Raw genomic sequence first — 10325 nt, 5'->3', positions numbered from 1 at the left:
GGGTGGTTCAGAAGTTTATTTCCAGCAGAGACTTAATACTTATAATACATGTTATATCTCTCTTATTCCATGTACCAACATACCATTAATTTAAAAGATCATAACGGTTAGTTAAGTTTTTTTTTGTACAATGCATATCTTCTGAAAGAATCACTTTTCATGAATCGTATGGTGTATGGAACAAGAAATTTGAGAATGAATTGACAGATAAATAAGCGTTTGAAGCGGAGAGGTGAAAAATGTAGTTGGGTACCTTCTCGTAAATATACGTTGATAGTGGCTCTTCCAATGGATAGAAACAAGTACCTGTGCGACCTACACCAAAACAAAACAAGCAAACAACTACGTTTTACTACCTCCATTGATATTTCATTTTCTATAAATTACTAGTAGTAATCGTTCATAAAATGATGAACTATTCCAAACAAGTAGGTTTTGCAATATCAAAGTATAAATTGCCTGCATGAGCCGTATTTGGTAATTTTTTGGGCTAAATACTCTTGAGCTTTGTGTTCGATATGGGCTACAAACTTTTTTGAATCGAGTGCCACTGATGAGTCTTGTACTCACATGAAGACAAAACTCACGTATTGCATATCAAATTATAAGTCTGGTATCTTTGATGAGAGTTTAACGCCAGTTATATTTCAAAAGATTCGAGTCAACATCAGCTTGTTGATAATTAAATCTCGCAAATCCCTTAAAAATATAAAATAGCGTGTGAATGATATTTTTATTGCTTTTGTTTGTACATGTTGTATTCATCAAACATTTGTCTAACGCATATTAAGAAATGTAAAAAAAAATCGTCATGGAACTTTCACAGTGAACTGATTTATCTAGTTTATTCATTTCACATGCAGTAAGGAATAATTGAAAAGAAACACAATTACATTATATAAGAACATAATATAATCAAAAGTAATTCCTTCATGTTTTTATTTTCTATTTTGACTGCCGGCCTCATCCAAGATTATATTATACGGTAATTTCTCGTTCTTCATAATGAATTAAAGGGAAACAATATTTACATGTACCCTTTTTTCAAAGTATTGGTAAAAACGTCCTATTTTTCTGATATTTCATATATTCAAGTTTTTTGTAAAAAGTTATCAAAGGTACCAGGATTATAATTTTGTACGTCAGACGCGCGTTTCGTCTTCATAAGACTCATCAGTGACGCTCATTTCAAAACATTTATAAAGCCAAACAAGTACAAAGTTGAAGAGCATTGAGGATCCAAATTCCAAAAAGTTGTGCCAAATACGGCTAAGGTAATCTATGCCTAAGATAAAAAAAAATCCTTAGTTTTCTTCGAAAAATTCAAAGTTTTGTAAACAGGAAATTTATAAAAATGACCACATTATTGATATTCATGTCAACACCGAAGTGTTGACTACTGGGCTAGTAAAAGTCTGTAATCATTTAAACATATTTTTAACGTGAACAACCCCAAGAAAACTTCTTGATCACTATAAGATGTATTAATAAAAGCAATAGTAGTTTACCGATTTTTAAATTTTGTAAGTTTAAAAAAAAAAAGATGTGGTATGATTGTCAATGAGACTACTCTTACAAAAGACAAATTTACACATACTTTAACAACTATAGGTCACCGTACGGTCGTCAACCATAAGCAAAGACCATACCACATATACCAATTGAGAGAAAGCAAATCCGGATTTCAAATTCAAACTGAGGGAAACATATCAACTAAAAAGAAACCAAGAGAATGAACTGTACTCTGTGATAAGTGATACCTGGGTAAATCGACAAAGTATATATCCTGCTATGTATGCATCAGATGACATACAGAATCACACTAAGTAACAACGTCAATTTAATTGATTATAAGACACATTTAGTTAAATGGCAGATTAGACAACTATATTGGTATTTACAGATATTTGACCACAAAAATATGTCGCTAGTGAGACACCTACACATCTAATCGGACAACCAATTCGTGATGGTTGTTACCCCGATTTTGTTTTTTGTCCATGGATTTATGAGTTTGAACAGCGGTATACTACTGTTGCCTTTATTTACCTAAAGACATGTGTAATACCGATTTCAGTCGTTATTTAAGGCGCTCACCCCTATTAATGAAATCTTTATTGTATGAACGCCATGACCTTGAGCAGATGATGTGTTACTGTTGTGAACATATTGCAAATTATTACGAGGGCTAGTACTTTTTTTCTATCTTTGCGATGAAGCCTTAAAACTAATAATCTATACTTTACTAACCTTATGTTAACGTTCTGTTATAATTACATATGAATTACAAATTGTATTTGTTTTATCGATATTTTATTCAGGACAATATCAACTAAACTGCTATGTGGTGCTTGTGGATATGAAGACAACATTAAGCATGCCAAAAAAGGATGTACTAATTGTGAAGAAGGGTTTTGCGAGGACTGTGAAAAAGTTCATAGATCTACTGACCAGAAATCATACGCTAATATCCGTTTCAGATTATCATAATATTAAAGATGTTGCTATTAGCCAAACATGCGTAGGACATGGAAAGAGATACCATATTTACTGTTCCGTACACGACAAACCTCTCTGCATTGACTGTGTTGATCAGCACAAAAGTTGCTCACTGATGCAGTTGCCGCAAATGCAAAACAGTCAACAGTCAACAGTCCTTCAAGATTTAGAAGATACCATAAATGAAACGTTACAAAATGTCGGTAAATGTATTAAAAGTCAAGAAGAGCGTGATATCGAACTTGACAAACAAGAAAGTTTTATCAAGAAAACTGTACATCTAGACATTTTGGAACAAAAATTGATAAAAAAAAATTCGAATAAAACTATCGACTGTAAATCGTCATTCGCTAAAGTCCTACGTGAATTGAATTTGGCAGATGAAAAAAAGAAATGCAGACTATGAAACAAATGGTATCAGATGTACAAATATTCATAGGAACACGTGAAATATTCAAAACTGTTTTCGAGGAAATACAATCTATAACGAGCATAATTAATAACAGAAAAAGTTTTGAGATAAGTATAGACATAAATCCTACAGTTGCGTTTGTACTCGAAAGTGCCAATCAGCTCGGAAACATATCAGTTATAGAAAAAAAATCTGAATTTGAATTCAAGGACACAAAACTTGATCAAGCTCAAAAGCAAGTAATAACAGGTAGTAGTATAGATTTACAGCGGAAACGAACATTTTACTTCAGCAATAAACATGCAGTGAGCAGTTGTCTTATATTACCGAATGGTCATATACTGATTGCTGATTTTTGCTCAAGGAATCAAATAATGGAACTTGATGATCAAGATCAGTCAGTTGGAAACTTGCATTTTTCAGAGAGGCCTTATTATTTAACACTTATAGATGATGATCATATTGCAGTTACCTACTTCTCTAGTAAAAGCATAGAAATTTTAAACTTAAAACGTGTGCGCAATAAAATAATAGAATTTGAAAAGGAATGTTGTAGAATCTCCTACCAAGATGATAAGCTCTATGTAGTGGTTGACAAAGGTATAGTTGTGTTAGATCTTTCAGGGCACATTTTAGATTTACTGCCAATATACACCCAAAAGAAATGCCTTTTGCTACCACCAAAGACAGGATATATTTCACAAATCTTACAAAAGGCTTTGTTCACTGCATAAGTCTTACAGGACAGGAATTAATTGTCCGTGAGATGTCACTCCTGCAAACGACCAGGACGTGTTTGTTGTTAGTAAGAATGATCTTTCTATTATATAACAGAATTGAAAGGAGAGTACAATATTACTGAGGCGTACTGATGGCTTGTTGCAACCATGAGCTGTTTACTACAACAAAGACAGGAGAGAATTATTAGTGTGCAATGAAGGCAACGGGCATGCTGCATTGTATAAAGTTATTGTAGCTTGATCTATCTAAAACAATGAATGTGTGCTTCTGTGTTTACAACATTTAAATAACTGTAGATCATTTCATATCACATACCATAATGACACTTCAATGATTTACTGGACCGATTTTTTTTTCTGTAGCTTAAACATGTGAAGGATTCATGGATATTGGAATTATGTTTCATTGAATAGAAGAGCTCTCACCTAGTAGAAAACCCCATAAAAGACACGACGGCAGTAGGAACATATCCGTTATCATCTGCGAAACGGATATCCCATAAAGGTCAAACAAATTGATGGCGTCCGTAAAAATTTCGATGTTTTTTTTCAACTTCACCACTTGTAACTCTTAGTTTGATAACTAGCTTACTTGTGACCAGGAACTATATGAGCTGTATCATTTTTCTCAAGTTCGATGGGATAAATTCGTTCAAAAACGTCACCAAAGGTTTATTTATTTGTTTATGATTGCATCTGTTATACCACACAGTGTGTCCGGTGGCCTATAGAGAGCCTGACCTATGAGCTAATGATTGTTTTTGTTCAAATAGTTCTATTAAAATTTCAAATCTATATTTAATGTTATAGTTGCATGGCTTTATTTAATTGTGTGTTTTATATGCGATTGATGGATTGTTATTACAAGCTGTTCTCATCAAAACTATGTTTAAACCATTTTTTCGAAACAAAAATACACATTGAGATTAAAAACCTACAATAACACACTGAGAAATCGAAATTACACACTGAGATTTTAAAAAAACAAACTGAGATGAAATAAATTGAAAAACACACACTGAGAATTGTTAATTACACACTGAGACTTAAATAAATACACACTGAGATTAATATGCAAATTACTAATGAATATTCATGAGATGAATAATTCAACAGATTAATATCTTGATCTCAAGAACTCTTGTCATTATAATGAAATACGATTCCTTCCACCAACATTCGTTATAAATTTCAAGACTTAACATCGCTCATATTCATAATTTTGTTGCCTTTAATTCAGATCATTTCTACCGGTGTATCGGGATTTTATTTACTTAAAACCGATTAAGCATGGGTCCCTTTTCAAAAGTCTACCAACTGTAACCCTGATTTCGCAAGGTAATCTTTAATATTTTTGTTACGTTTATATGCTATAATAGACACTTGAGTAAAAATTTTGCGTTCTTTGTTTTTTTATGCAGATTGTTCCAATGTTTTATTATAATTTTAATAAAGTTTTTCACCATTTGGTTATATTTTGTAATAAGAGTAAGTGGGTATTTTTCTTGTTCTTGTATTACTAAAGCTTATAAAGAATTTGGAACCAAATCGAAGGACTAACGAGTTCTGTCCCTAGTTGTTTCAAGCTTGTAATAGATTCAGAATAAGTATGCTAATTAGATATGTGCGCATAAAAAGTGCGCACAAATCTCAGTGTGAAATTTTAAATTCTCAGAGAATAATTTCAAATTCTTAGTGTGTGTTTTCAGTTTATTGATTCTCAGTGTGTCTTTTTTGAAATCTCAGTGTGTAATTTTCAATTTTCAGTGTGTGTGTTTCATTTTTGTAATCTCAGAGCGACTTTATGAAATCTCAGTGTGTAGTTTTTCATTCTCAGTGTTTAATTTTTAATTCTCAGTGTGTGTTTTGAAGTTTTTAAATCTCACTGTGTTTTGTTGTAATTCTCAGTGTGTAAATTTTTCGAAAAATGGTTTAAACATAGTTTTGACGAGAACAGCTTGCCATAGATTGTTTTATATGTTTTGTGTACGTTTTTATGTTAGATATGTTTTTTACTATGTCAATTTGAAATTAAAATATAATGTTTTCTTATCACTTGAATGAGACACATTATATTCGACATGCGTATTAACCATGACGTACTGAAAAGAATGAAGTCAGTTATGGTCAACAGCTTGATAAATGTGACAGTCATAGTTTCCAATGCGTTAACCCGAATAATCCAGTCGTTATATTACGATCACTTCGATCACTCCTCGAGAAAAGTAGTGGATAGAGGGCGCTGAATCATTCGAGTTACTATTCGTCCGGCCATCCGTCTGCGGATGCGCAAATCTTCAATATCAATAAAAGTGTCATGTGACGCGGAAAGTGTCCCGGATGAGGTGTCGGATAACACACGTGGTGTCGGATAACACACGCGCGTATGCGATGGACGTTTTGCATTACACCATGTTCAACCCAAACATTTTCTGAATATGTCCTGTACCAAGTAGGCAATATGTCAGTTGTTATCACGTAGTCCATTTGTATGTATGTTAGTGTTTGTTTTTGTAGAAGTTCAATGTTTCTGTTGTTCCATTGTGTTACCTCTTATAGTTAAATTGTATTTCTCTGAATTTTGGTGTGTGTCACCCGGATTTTTTCTCAGCCGTTAAATCGATTTATGACTATTAAATAGCAGTATACAACTATTGCCTTTATCTATTACGCTATTATGTACAAATGTGTACATATAGGGACAGGCAAGTAAAGTGTATGCCTATATTTTACAAAAAATGCAATATTTAAAAATAAATTAAAATTATATAATATATAACTGAGATGATTAGATAATCTAAACTGACAGTTATAAATGATGGTTATTCCAAAAAAAAAAATTTCTATAGGCATATAAACATTTTGAAATAGATGGATGACAAAATATTAAAAAAGGCTAAAAAACCTCTTTTTTTCTTGGACATTGTACCGATTTGTTATTTCAAATTGAAAAAAGTAAATTAGAATGGCCCTAAAAGGCTCACATACATGTATATGTGTATGTTTACAATATTGCATTATTTAGGAAGATTATTTAAACTAATTTTCAAACGACTTTTTTTCCTATTTGTCACCGTACTATAAAGAATCAAACAAACGATGAAGAAATGAAATTGAGCATGATTCGATCACAGGGATTTGTTACTTTTTGCCAGTTTTACTATTAGCTATCTATGGGAACTTGTAACAAACCCCTGTGATTCGATATTTAAATTTACCGCAATATACGTAACATGTGACAACAATATAAGTGTCAACCTGTGTTATCTCCCCTTTTCTGGTGGATCAGAAGTTTATTTCCAGCAGTGACTTATTAATTATTATATGTCTCTTTTTCCAGGTACCAACATACCGTTAATTTGAAAGACCGTAACGATTAGTCAGGTTTGTATTAACAAGTCTAACACTTAATAATTTTCGATCACCACATTTTAACTTATATAATATAATTATGCAGTCCTTTTGTTCATATATTTATCCAATTGTTTTAACCATCCGGGTGGTTTTCGGATGTTTTCTGAATAAAAATAACGATAATATTGAAAATTGTTTGTATTCTACATATTATTTGATTATATATAAGAAGTCAGAAACATAGCGAAGTATTTATCTGTCTGTTTATATAATTCTTCATTGATTTTACTTTCGTTTTTAAAACTTTTAGAAATATTCCTCAGATATTATCGCCCTTTCAAGATCTTTCAAATTTTGATTGGATGTCAGAACACATTTTTTCATCATGACCATGATGACCTTAAAATGATGATAGATAAGCACAAAACTGTGAGAATCTAATGAACTCCGAACGGAGCGATGGAATGATATGTTTTTTGCTTTATTTGTATTCATCTTAACATTTGTCTGACGTAAAGATATGCCAAAAATCTTCTCGTTATGGAACTTACACAGCGGACTGATCATGCTGATGGATATCTGGTATATTCATATCATACGCGGTTAGGAATAATTAAAAATATTGGGGAAATTATATGAGGTAGCTATATATGAGACTCAGATATGAGAAGAAAATAGAATAAAAAGTATTGCCTTCATGTTTTTAACCGAATTTTAGAAAGAAAAATCGGTTATTGATCTTGGGATACATGGCAGGCGTCTGACAAACAGTGTCCATGAAAACGCTCTTACGAATCATTTAAAATTTAGATATGTTGTTTCCTGCAACTAAATGAAAGTCAAGGTCAATTTTCATGATTTTAGCGTTTGGTGTTGTTTAGTTGTAGACCTTTTTAGTAGCAAAAGTGCTTAATTATTATATATGATTTATTCAATTTGAGTTATTTTCCCTTTGAACATAAACATGATAAAATTAAAAAGTATATGTTTAAATTAAACTGTATGTTTCATTTCAACATAAGTTGAATATTTATAGTGTTCTTGCAAATGCTTAATCTAAACCTGTATTTAAATATTGGATCCAAACCTAAACTTTGTTTAATTTCAACAAAAATTGAATTAGTGGGTTCTTTGAAATGCTGAATTTAACCATGTATTTAGAAATTTTGGATTTTGGGCTCGTGTATCAAATTGATTCACATTGAGGTCCGAATGGTCTTCCATATTAAACTTTTGTTTGATTTCATCAAACATTGAATTCTTGGGGTTCTTTGATATGCTGATTCTAACACTGTACTTATATTTAGGATATTGGACCATGATAGGTAAATGTCCAATTTTTTTTTATCAGTTCTTTGATCACATTCATTTTTTGTCAATCACAATCCAAATTTAGAGATGTTTTATCATGCATTCAAAAGCGCATTCAAAAGTTACGATGTACTATTGTCACGTACTCGGTGTAGTGACTTCTGGGTATCGTACCAGAGTTTACCCCTGAATATTGGAAGATGCACCGTTTTTTTAGCTGTCAATCTTTGAACTTGTATTTTGGCCTCTATCACACACTTACAATGTGTGGGACGTGTTGCTGTCTCTGAATAGACATTGTGTGTCGTCCAGTAACAACCAGTGGAAACCTATGCACTATTACTTTGCTGTATACTTACTATGCGCTGCTATTCCTGTGCACCACTATCCTGTGAACTATCGATCTGTTCCACCTGTGCACTGCTTAACAAGCACTCCTGGTTTATGCTTTACTTGTGCACTTGTTTACCTGTACACTATTACTGCACAGTCGCCTAGGCACCTATTACCCGGTGCGTATGTTCCACTTATATATCCTCCTGCAACCTTATTCAGGTACCTAGATGGATTCTTATTCAGAATCTATTTAATCCTTTATAAATGAAATAATTACCTTATTGCCACCTCTAGACGTCTTTACTATCCACTAAGCGACCCTTGTTCTGACAGTGCATCAGCTTATATACTAAGGTATTGGAGTATACCATTTACTTTGGACGATACCAAATGTCTTATTCCTATGAGTGTTTGTATACACCTAAACCCCTATTGCTAAACGTTTGAATGACGGCCCTTATGTTTTCAACTACCGATCGGAATATTTCCTGGTTTGCTAATCACAACCTGTCCGTTCCTGTTTCTAAATTTTATAAATATCCATAGCAATGCATTAACAAAACAAAACCGAAAGTAGACAACTGTTCAATTTTCAAACATAACGAGTTCGTATAACAATGTTACAGCTTGATAAAAGAAATAAGAAGATGAACCCTAGTAAAATAAAACAGGTGAACCATGTTCATCACACTATGAGCACAAGAGTTACTAACCCCTTCAAGAATCCGGATGTTGTGGATGCTTTATCCTCTTTGCATGCCAAATATGTCGTTGTTCCAGCAAATAAAGTCTCTAATAATATTGTCTTCATATGTAAAAACCATTAAATGCAATGTCTCCCAACAGAGCTTGGAATAAATAGAACAACTGGTAATCCTACATATTCCTTAACATCATTTACCAAGGTCGAGAATTTACAAAATCACAAATCTGTCCTTCTTTCTTTTGGTATCAACATCAAAGAAAACGAAGAAAATTTACCATCATTATACTGGATACCAAAACTACACAAAAATCCATATAAAGAAAGATACATAGCTGGATCGTCAAAATGTTCGACTTAACATCTTTCTAAAATACTGACTACTATTCTTTCTACAGTTGAAAATGGGCTTCAAAAATATTGTGAGGAGATATAATCTACCAGTGGTGTTCACCAGATGTGGATTCTCAAAAATTCGAAAGATCTACTGCTTAATCTTCGATCACAATCTATGCAATTTTGCAGCAACATAAAGACTTTTTATTTTCCCACCCTTTACACTACTATTCCCCATGCTCAGTTGAAAGATCGACTCCACCATCTCATTAAACAGAGCTATTCCTATAAAAAGTGGAATCGTAGATACAAATTTCTTGTTTTGGGTTACAATAATTCATACTTTTTGAAGAACCACACTGAAACTACCAGAAAATATAGTGAAGATGATATTATCAAAATGCTGGACTTTTTGATCGACAATATAATTATTTGTTGAGTTTGGAGGAATCATATTTCAACAGACAATCGGTATTCCAATGGGTACTAATTGTGCACCCCTACTAGCCAATTTGTTTTGTACTCGCATAAAGCAGAATTCATTCAAACCCTTCTACAAGACAAACAGAAAAAAAAAACACCTTGCGAAATTCTTTAATTTCACTTTCCGATATATTGATGATGTCCTATCACT

This window comes from Mytilus galloprovincialis, chromosome 7, assembly GCF_965363235.1.
Source record: "Mytilus galloprovincialis chromosome 7, xbMytGall1.hap1.1, whole genome shotgun sequence".
Taxonomy (NCBI): domain Eukaryota; kingdom Metazoa; phylum Mollusca; class Bivalvia; order Mytilida; family Mytilidae; genus Mytilus; species Mytilus galloprovincialis.
The sequence above is the reverse complement of the archived record's forward strand: the minus strand, read 5'-3'. Positions refer to the sequence as shown.